Below are 12,091 nucleotides of genomic sequence, written 5' to 3' on the forward strand. Positions count from 1 at the left end.
GTTAAAATAAAAATGACCCTCGGGATGCGCGATTCCCAAGGGAAAAAAGCTAGGTGGCAAATGGTAAAACCAATGTTGGGCATTGCTGGAAAAGCTTTACTTAAGGCAAACTGTCAAGGGGTTCCCATTATAGCCCAACCGCGTGAGGAACGCAAAAATCCGGGAACATAACACCGATATGATGGAAACTAGGGCGGCAAGAGTGGAACAAAACACCAGGCATAAGGCCGAGCCTTCCACCCTTTACCAAGTATATAGATGCATTAATTAAATAAGATATATTGTGATATCCCAACAAGTAAATAAATATTCCAACAAGGAACGGCCTCCAATCTTCACCTGCAACTAGCAACGCTATAAGAGGGGCTGAGCAAAGCGGTAACATAGCCAATCAACGGTTTGCTAGGACATGGTGGGTTAGAGGTTTGACATGGCAATTGGGAGGCTGACAAGCAAATGGTAGGCATCGTAGCATTGGCATAGCAAAAGAGCGAGCATCTAGCATAGCAAAGATAGTAGTGATTTCGAGGGTATGATCATCTTGCCCGAGATCCCGCAAGGAAGAAGAACGAGTCCATGAAGAAGACAAACTGACGAAGTTGAACGGATCCTCACAAACGTGACGTTAACGGAACCAACTCGAAGAAGCAACACCGGAAAGAAGCAAACAATCATAGTAAACAACCATCACATAATCATGGCATGATGCGCAAAACAAGTATGATGCATGTCCGGTTTAAATATGCATGACAAGGCAAAGAGCACAAGCAACCCTACAAATTAAGTGGAGCTAAATATGCAACGAGTTGCATATTGACGAAATACCACGTCAATTATTTAGTTCTCTCTCGTTTATGTACCCAACAATATTAAATGTTGATTAACATGGCAAGAGGGTGAAGCAAATGAAAACTACCTATCTAGTCAAGGTTAAACGAGGCTGGAAGCAACGAACAACAATTCCGGAAACTCCTCATGTGCATGATTTAAGGTTTGGTACTGTTCTGCCCTAAACATTATTTTAGAGTTTTTAAACATGCAAGACAAGGTCACCATGATAAACTAGACAAAATTCTACCCCATATATATATAATTTATTAAAATCGGAGTTACGGTTATTTAGTTATGAATTAAATCATTTTAACATGGCATAGGAGAAAATTTAATCAAACATCATTTTTAACATTTCAAACATAGATGAAAGTTGGATATTATTAATCTACACAAAATTCTGAGCAAGTTTCATATATAAAACATTTTAATCCGATGCACGGTTAGTGAGTTATTAAATGCATGAACCAGGGGGACTTTTCTGCAAAACTGCAGTCTCAGGTTTAATGGACAAATTCGCAGCGCAAAAAAAACAACTATGGGCTGAAACTGTGCAGAACTGGGATCAGAACGGACAACGGAGAGAACGAGGAGACCGGGACGGATGCAAGTTTTGAAAACATGATGATGCAATGCACATGATGACATGACAAGATGCGACACGCAAGCAAATGACATGGCAACGACAACGAATAACTGGAGGACACCTGGCACATTGGTCTCGGGGCGTTACAACACTCCACCACTACGAGAGGATCTCGTCCCGAGATCTAGAATGGCACCGGAGGAACAACGGAAGAGAAAAAGAAGAGGTAAAACTAAGTTGCTTCTTTGACAAACGAGTGAAACCACAAACCTTGAAAAGGTTAAGACATTTCGAGAAAGGAATACAATGGGGATGAACAAAATTGAAAACACACCGATAGGAAGGAGGAACAAAGACGAACAAATTCGTATAGCGCTCCGGTTGGGAAGAGATGCGAGACTTGATAAGGCAAAAAGATCTTGCACAGAGGACACGACACTCCGGTTAAATGGATTAGCCAAGAAAAGAACATGATCTTGAAAGAACGAAAAGATGGGTTGAAGAGAGAAACATCAGAAAGCCTCCGGAGCAAAAGAATAGAAGATAGATAATTGAAATAAGAGAATTGAGAAGAAAATTCCAATTTCTGCCACAAAAGAGTTTGATAAGGCATCTTTAGGAGAAAGGTCGAGCGGAGTTGTTGGAAAAAAACCCAACAACGAAAAGATAAGCTTGATATGGACTTATAGAAGATACCCCCAAAATTATGAGGTGACAACTTGCCACTCACGGAATAGATTTGATTGGGTTTGTATGACAAGGAGACGAGAACTATTCGCCGGAAGGACAAATGTAGAACTTGGATCATTTATAAGCACCAAAATTAGCAACAATCCTTAGGGAAGGCTATAGGTGAAATATAACCCAAGATAATTCCAATGACGAGATTGATGGATTTAAAATACCTCATTCTTAACAATCTGTGTATCATGAAACATGAACTCAAATTATCAAGAATGACATAATACCACCTCCAATGATAAGGAAGAAAGAATTGCACTCCGGATAGCAATATGAAGAAAGCTTGAGCTTCTTAAAAGTATCTCGATGAAAACTTTGAGAAGGAATTAAATCCTTGATGAACCATCATGTATAACCTCCAAGAAGAAACTCCGGTAACAAAAGAATAAAAGAAAGAGAAATTGAAAACACAAGGTGAATCCTTGCAATGATTTAGATGGATCTCGCGATGAAATAGTTGAAAAAGGTTGGAACTCCGGGAAAAAGAGAAGATGAATAATTGGAAACAAGAATTTTTATGAACCTCCGGAATAAGGAATTAATCACTTGGATGAAACAAGAATAAGCATTATGTTATGCGTATCCTTCAACAATTTAATTGCTGACAAGCAACGGATTTGGCATACTACTTATCCTCGTAGAAAGATTAAGAGAGATATAGCGCAAACTTGAGAATGCCTTCAACGAAGCACCGGTGGAATCGAAACAACGAATGAATTGATATGATGAACAAGGAAGAGAGAACTTGAAAGAACCACCGTCAGAATTAAATGAATGAAGTAAAGGATGAATCACCAGTAAGAATATGAAGAACGAATGAAGATACTTGAGGGTATTTAGATACAAGTGGACAAAGAGATCAAGAACTGCTTAGATAATATTTGAATGAAGCACCGGTAATAATTGGAGAATGATAACTGAAAACTGAGAATGAATAAACCTGACTTGATGGACTCCGGATAACAAACTGAGAAGACTCTTAAATTGCTCCAGAAGGGTGGAAAGAGTTCTCACGATGAAAACAATTACGAGAGGATGGCAACAAGCTAGAATCACGAATCTTGAATAGAATGGAGCAAGATTAAAGAGAAACTCTTCTTTGGTCTTCAAAATCCAAGAATGACGACGAGAAACATCACCAAGAATTATTTAGCCACTCCGGAAGGATCAAACGAAGAGGTTGAGCCACCGATGAAAAGAATTGTGAAAGATCTAGGAGAAGGCATATGACAGATGATGAATCATTCTTACGTCAAACTTTGAAAAAGAATTGAGAATAATTCCGGGAAAATAAGAAGAGTCAGGTAAGATCCTGGAAAAGACCTGTGGGTTAGGGCCCACTCAAAAGAAACACCGTAGAAATGATTACTTGAAAGATATTGCACCGATTGAATTAAATGACTTGAAAGAGATAACAACCTCGAAAGAGTTTGAATGAAAGCAAAGTGGAAAACATGAATCAGCTGAGATATCTTGAGCACTCCGGAACAATAGAATAGCGAGCATTGAATGATTATGAGGTGCACCGGCATGAGAGGGTATATGAAACGAGGAAAAAAGGGATATGATCAATACCAAAAGCTTGAATTGGTTCCACCGAAGAAGAAAACGAGTGATGAGAGACGAACTTGAAGCTCCGTTAGAATCTTCATGAGAATCACCGGATAAGAATATTGATAGAAAAGAATGGAGAGACTTCACATCAATAAGATGGATACTCGAATTGAGATATATGAGTCCTCGGAGAAACAAGGGTGGGTGGGCGGGAAAAACAAAGGCAACTTGGAGGCGGATGAAACAAACACCGTTGAGAAAACTGAGATTGAATCTTGCGGATGTTGAAAATGAACGGATCCACTTGAAGAGAAACACGCCGGTTGAGAAGAAATTGAAATGACAAACTCGATGATCGAGAAGGATTAGTATTCACACCGAAGTATGAGAACACCATTTGGGGAAGGTATGGAATCAACATTTGACTTTGAAGCAACTCGAATACCACAACTCAAAACAAAACAAAGGATTGGCTTGTAGAATAAGCCGGAACAAACATATGATAGAGATTTCGTCCGAAGTTTTCGTGGTGGGGCCTACACGGGCTCGATTGTACAGCACCATCATGTACAAGGCAGTGCACATGACATACGAAGCGTCCCCGAGTCGGCATAGCCAAGGACTTTTTAAGACACAACAAGACCACTGTAAAACCGACCGTGAATAGGCGGACCACTAGACGTCGAACCCCAATTTCATATCATACATCTGTCAGAAAGAAATCCTAAGAGCTACTTGAATTCCCACCTATGAAACTCCCGAATTTTTCCGGTTATGCAATCAGGTGTTGGGGGTACAGGGGAAGCATAATATCTCACCCAAACTAGCAAATCCTACATCCAGCTGTATCCATCCTTCAACACATAACCAAGAAACCTTCGGAAATCGTCTACCTCAACCTTCGAAAAGCATCCGTTATACAAGTTATGGCAATACTCCTGAACTCCCGCCCCAGTACTGGGTGGCGTCGAGGTTATCTCACCAACGAACTGCATAAAAGAGATTTTCGATGTCAGCGTACTAAACTCAGGTATTCCAGAACTGCAACAATAAAATTATGACGACAACACCTTAGAGCTCAACTCCCCAGGACACTTCCACTAAACCCCTAACAGGAGGCACCAAGACAATATTCTCATCATAAAACCATCGGAACGATTCCAAGATACCCGCGTGATCCTAAAAAAAAATTGTAGTGAAATTTGAGAAGAGGAGAGTCAAAACTCTACGCCAGGATGCCTTACCAGAGCGATGAGGAGACTGGGAAGTAAAAAGAATTCCTAAACTCTCCGATATATAATTCCTAATGACTCAAAACATTTTTCTAGACACAACTCGGCCACTAAAAACGATCAAGCAATGGGGCTCCTAAGGTTGGGGAAGGCTCTGATACCAACTTGTAACACCCTCGATGCGACTATAGCTCCCACGTGTCGAGGCACGACTTAGAGACATAATCGCCTTGAAGGCATATGTCGTAAGTGAGGTAATCTTCACACAAACCATGTAATACATAAGGGAAAGAGATACATAGTTGGCTTACAATCGCCACTTCACACAATTACATGAATAAAGCATTACATCATCCAAATACACTCAAGGTCCGACTACGGAACCAAAACAAAAGAAGAACCCCAAATGCGACAAAGGTCCACGATCGACCCCAACTGGGCAAGAGGGTGAAGCAAATGAAAACTACCTATCTAGTCAAGGTTAAATGAGGCCGGAAGCAACGAACAACAATTCCGGAAACTCCTCATGTGCATGATTTAAGGTTTGGTACTGTTCTGCCTTAAACATTATTTTAGAGTTGTTAAACATGCAAGACAAGGTCACCATGATAAACTAGACAAAATTCTACCCCATTTATATATATAATTTATTAAAATCGGAGTTACGGTTATTTAGTTATGAATTAAATCATTTTAACATGGCATAGGAGCAAATTTAATCAAACATCATTTTAACATTTCAAACATAGATGAAAGTTGGATATTATTAATCTACACAAAATTGTGAGCAAGTTTCATATATAAAACATTTTAATCCGATGCACGGTTAGTGAGTTATTAAATGCATGAACCAGGGGGACTTTTCTGCAAAACTGCAGTCTCAGGTTTAATGGACAAATTCACAACGCAAAAAAAAAACTATGGGCTGAAACTGTGCAGAACCGGGCTCAGAACGGACAACGGAGATAACGAGGAGGCCGGGACGGATGCAAGTTTTGAAAACATGATTATGCAATGCACATGATGACATGATAAGATGCGACACGCAAGCAAATGACATGGCAACGACAACGAATAATTGGAGGACACCTGGCACATCGGTCTCGGGGCGTTACATCCTCGCTTGAAGAGAAGTTGCCTGGACATGATGGTACCAGGTGGAAACTATTTATAAGATCAAGAACACTCTCCCAAAGCTTGCCCATTTCTTACATAATGCTTAAGATAGACATTATTCTTTGTATTCCTTACAAGTCTTATTGGGCCTAATTAGGGCCATGCGAAACACGATCGTCGAGCACTTGCTCGAGCTCCTTAGCGACGAACGAACCGCTCAATTGATTGCCTTATTGCCTTCATTTGCTCTTTGGTTCGAGTTCTGACGATTTTTTGTGCTGCGTACAGGGTGTCGAGGGAGCTCAGCGGCGCTCTCTATCGCACCTCGACGAGGGCTCCCACATCCGGGGTTAAGAGCGATGAGAACCCGAGGCCTGCAGGAGTTTCGACTCTCGCCCAATGGAGCCCGTTGCGGCCTCCCAACCCCCACCTCTTCGCGCTATCTAGTCATTGGGGCAGCCGCGGCGGCCGATGCCGATGCCCAAGAAGGGTCCGGCGGTCAGGGCAGTGGGCAAGACGATGGTGGGGGTTGACGTGGTGACCACTCCCCTTCACCCAACCAGGATCTCGGGGAAGCCAAAGCCAGTGCTCAGGCTAGGGTTTTCAATCACGGGGCCTAGTTTTGCGCAGGTCCAACGTTCCAGGGTTTGAGACTCCGTCTTGCTCCGGGAGGAAAATTGCACTCTGTGGGTGAAATACGTCTACTACTATTACCCATGTTCCTTTTTAGCTTAAACTGAGGTTGGTCAGTTTTTAAATTCATAGATGACCCCTTGAACACTCTTTCAAAGATTACAAAGCATCCTAGAGATAAATAACATATTGTGTCTCCCTCATCCTAAATACTACCATGTTTGGAGAAATTTTCCCAGGCCGCCGCGGCGCGGCGGGACCTCCCTTCTGCTTCGGCGGCGCGGCGGGACATCTCTGCTGCTTCCGCGGCGTGGCCGGACCAGTCTGCTACATCAACGGTGCGGCGGGACCTCCGTGCTGCTTCGGCGGCGCGGCGGGACCTCCGTGCTCCTTCGGCAGTGCGGCAGGACCTCTGTGCTGCTACTGCTGCGCGGCTGGACATGTCAGCTGCTTTCGCGGCGAGGTGGGACATCTCTCGTGCTTCCTCTTCCATGCTCACCTCTTCCTGGTGGAAATCTCTCGAGCCAGAACTCACGCTGGCTATGGCTTGATTCTTTCTTGTGGATGAGTAGTTGGGGAGGAATGTGCAGTCATCTTAGCATAGTAGTATTTATAACCGAGTACTACTAATACACTCCTAAGTGGGAAACCGTTTAGGTTGTGATCGATGTGAACAGGTTTGCAAATAAATATAGCGTTGTAGTAGTAATAATTTGGAATGTGACGAGACGCGCTCAAGATTTATTGACGGTTCTAGTTTCGAAGTGCGGCACTATTCCCGGATGGCGTAACGTCGGCACGTTTTCTCGGCCGTGGTGTAGCATATGCCATGGTACTACTAGTTCTTTTTCTACTGCTGTGTACGTGCAAAAACTGGCCGAGAAAAAAATAGGATCTTTGGAATAATCTATATTTTCACAAAAAAGATCATAATAAAGCTGGTGGGTTCCAGCTGTCAGGGAGAGGAAACTACTTATTTCTGCGTAATAAAGGAAAGAGGAATCGGACTAATAGTGGGCCACAAGGGTAGAGGGTGCGCCCTACCCCCTGGGCGCACCCCCTGCCTTATGGGTCCCACGTAGGTTCCCCTCACTTATTCCAGCACCCATTCACTTCGTCTTCCTCCCGAAAAAATCATCTGGTTGATCATCTTGCTGCCATTTTCGATCTCCTTGTGCAAAGCTCCATTTGCAAAACTATTTTGAGGGATTGTCCTACCGTGAACCAAAAAAAGTGGAGAAACAATCCTCCCTTTAATATTATATAAGCTCTTTTATGAAGGAAGATACGCTCGCCAGGAACAATGTTATGGGTTTCGGATGTATTCAATCGTAGGCTGTGAAGGCAGAACCGGACCTTCTAAACAAAGTTACGATTCCCGAATTGGAGTTTCCTGCGTCCACCTTCGGCTACCCGAAAGACATTGTTAGGGATCCTGTTGTCACAATCCATGGCCCAGCTAAAGGAACAACATGGTTCTCGACCGTGCGTCACCAGGGGAACATTGTTATGCAAAACAGAAAATTACTATCAAGAAACAATGGCATCAAGTTACATATGAAGGCTTGTTCCTTGGCAGAAGGAAATTGAATGAATCCATAATGAATGCCATGTACATATAGTTGTGCATCAAGATTGAGCTCAATGATTGAATCAAATATGATCAAGATGAATTCCCTGTGATGAAGAAGATGCAATCTATATGGAGTTCATTGAAGGATCTCGTAGGTTTTCATGCTTAGGCTTATGGGTGAGCCATGATGGATCATGATCTTGAGAGAATGATTAAAGAGAAGAATTCTACAAATGGCTTTAATATAGGATCATGATGAGCTCATAAGTTGAGTCATGGATGATTAGGTTTTGAAGCAAGTAATTCATCTGAAGATTTTGTTGTGCCTCTCAAGAGATTGTGATGGAGCATGAAGAAGAGAAAGTTATGGCCAATATGAGATTAATGGAGAAACTTGATATGGTCATGGTGACTTGAGATATTGGATATTATGTCTTGAAGCAATGAAGCATAGTGAACATATCAATAGGGCCTTTAAGACAACAATATTAATCATAGAGCAAAGACAAATGTTGACCAAGATGAAGATCGAAGATTGAACTCAAAGATGGTCAACACACAAGCGCAAATCATTGCCACATGAGATCTTGTGGTATGGTAAGAAATTGTCAATTGCACTTTGTGTACTAACCTAGTCTATATGTTTTCTATACCTATGTGGGTTAGCTGATTCTCGTAAATTTACATCAAAAGAAAGATTTCAATTTTCAAGTGCTCATGAGAGGATGACATCAAGTGTTGATGTTCATGGTTTACAAGGACAAGTTCAAGATAACCACCCTGAAGGATTACATACTTGAAGCTTGTGCACGATCACATGGTGAGCGTATGAAGATGAATACAATTTGAAGCCTTCACCATGTGTCATGATCAAGATCATGGTTCCAACTTGAGCCAAGCATAAACATCAACATCAAGCTTAAGTGGAATGCTTTAGTCAAAGATATTAGTTCCTTTGGCTTTAGATGTGAGGACCGATGACCATCAAAAAGGATATATGCTCAAGAATGAGTGTCCATTAGCTATCTAGTATAGTTCTTTTATGATTCTGGAGTTATAGGGATGCCACACTATTCAGAGGGGATCGAAGGAGTTAGTGATGCATTTGCTCAAGTCAACATCATCTATTTCTATTATTCTCACATCATATTCCAACATAGGCATACTTCACTCCTATCCAATACAAATACAATATTACTACATATGTCAAAAGAAAATCCAAAGCCAACTAGGTTCCCCAAAGTATATGTATAACCTTTGCATACTTTGCACCCTCCATTTTGGCCTATCTTGGATTGTTCTCTATGTGAGGACCTGGAGTTTTTCCATAGCTTCAAAATGAGCCCAAGATTATCAAAATCAGAGTCCGGATGTAAAAGTTATGCATGTTTCAGATTTGGGGTTCCTGCTGTTTTTTTAATGGCCGGACATCCGGGCTGCTGGGTCGCCCCAGATGTCCGGGATCCTCCCGAAAATCCAGCTCGCTAATTCCAGAACCTGTTTTCAAATATTGGTTGTGCCCGCCGGATGTCCGCCACTTTGCCCGGATGTCCGGGGGCCCAATTTTGGCTAGATGTTCGGGCCTTGGCAAGATGTCTGAGCCTTGTTCTCCGGCCTCTGTGTTTTCACATGCGCGTGTGTGCATTTCTCAGTTGCCGGATGTCCGGCCCTTGCCGGGATGTCTGGCCCGGTGCTATCACTTACTCTCAAACGGCTAGTTTTCTAGGCCTTCTATAAGTACCCCTCTACTAACCCGGTAGAGGGTTGGCCACTCAATCCAAAAGAACCCTAGAACACCCAAGTGGCTCCGCCTCACTTCTCCTACACCAAATCTTAGACCCCGGAGAGATTCCTGAGAGTTTTTGAGAGATTTTCCAATCAAATGATAGATCCACTCCCTCTCACTCTTGTGACCAAAGGAATTCATGTTTTGAGCAATCTTGAGCATTTCCCCATTGATCTTGTTACTCTTGGAAGTTGGAGACTCGTAGGCGGTAGGAGTGCTCCGGTGAGGAATCAACTTGTGATTTGCCCTCGGAAAGTTCGTGAAGGTTTGGAGGACGCCTCAAGGTCTACCACTAGTGGTTGAGAAACGCCTTAGTGGTGTTGTCTCAAGGGGAGAATAGGGTGAGCCTTCATGGCGTTGGCGTGCCTTCGTGGTAACATCCACCTCTCTAACGGTGACTAGCTTCCCTCCAAGGAAGTGAACATCGGGATACATCCTCGTCTCTGTGTCTTCGGTTATTTCTAACCCTAGCCACAACTTGTGGTTTACTTTGGTCTCTTAACCTTGCATTCACTATATATTGTTGTCCTCATTATATTGTGTTGGCTATTTCCTTGTAGAGATTATTTCGGCCTACACTTTATATCCCGCGATTCATACTTGTTACCAATGATATATCTTGTCATTAGTATGAATTGCTAATGTGTGTCCTACACTTCCATATCTTGTGATGTTTCTCAAGTTAGTTTGTGTAACTTACTTGTTCTTGTTAGTATCCTTGTTGTGCTCACCTTATTTATAATAAGTTGTTGGTGCGCTTAGTTGAGCCTAGTGTTTTTAGGTTTTGTGCTTGAAAAGTATCCTCTTAGTTTATTTCCGCATTAGGATTAAGACAAATCCATAGAATTTTTTAAAATGCCTATTCACCCCCTCTAGGCGACATCGTGGTCCTTTCACGGGGACACACCTTGAATTGCCGTCGAACCTTCGCCGAAGCACCAGAGAGCAAAGGGTAAGAGCACGAACCAGGAGCCCGATGAAGAACCAAGCCATGAAATGATCAAAAGAGCAGCGGACACCGTGACCACTGTCGAAGACCATAGCGGCGGATGCCCAAGGCCAGAGAAACGTGCCCGACACAACATCACCACCACAACGATGAGTGCAACGGAGATTCCAACTCACCTGACCCAAATGCCCTGATCCACGAGACCTCATCGGGGCCCTTATATGGCCTAGTTGTTATCATGGCCTAGTTGTCTTCAAAGGCACCCTTATATGGGTCTAACACGCGTGACACATCAGCATGAGCTATCCATGACGGTCTGTTTGGTGGATAATTGGTCGATCATGACGGTATCCGTGACGGTCCATTGTAAGGGTGCCTTTCTCCTCGTGTTTGTTCTCATCTCATTAATTCGTGACGGATTTCATGACAAACCAAACAAATCCGTCATCGATCATGACGGATCCTTAGAACGTCACCAGAAATCCGTCATGGATTAACACATTTCTTGTAGTGATATATGAGAGTTCTAGATCCTATCTTGCAAGTCTATAGTCACCTATTTTGTGTTATGATCCGTTAACCCCGAAATGACAATAATCGGGATACTTACCGGTGATGATCGTAGTTTGAGGAGTTCATGTATTCACTATGTGCTAATGCTTTGTTCCAGTTCTCTATTAAAAGGAGGCCTTAATATCCCTTAGTTTCCATTAGGACCCCGCTGCCACGGGAGGGTAGGACAAAAGATGTCATGCAAGTTCTTTTCCATAAGCACGTATGACTATATTCGGAATACATGCCTACATTACATTGACGAATTGGAGCTAGTTCCATGTCACCCTATGTTATGACTGATACATGATGAACCGCATCCGGCATAATTATGCATCATTGATCCAATGCCTACGAGCTTTCCATATACTGGTTTACGCTTATTTACTTTCCCGTTGCTATTGTTACAATCACTACAAAATACCAAAAATATTACTTTGCTTTCATTACTCTTTTGCTACCTTTACCATCACTATCATATTACTTTGCTACTAAACACTTTGCTGCAGATACTAAGTTTACAGGTGTGGTTGAATTG

This window comes from Triticum dicoccoides, chromosome 5A (assembly GCF_002162155.2).
Source record: "Triticum dicoccoides isolate Atlit2015 ecotype Zavitan chromosome 5A, WEW_v2.0, whole genome shotgun sequence".
NCBI lineage: Eukaryota > Viridiplantae > Streptophyta > Magnoliopsida > Poales > Poaceae > Triticum > Triticum dicoccoides.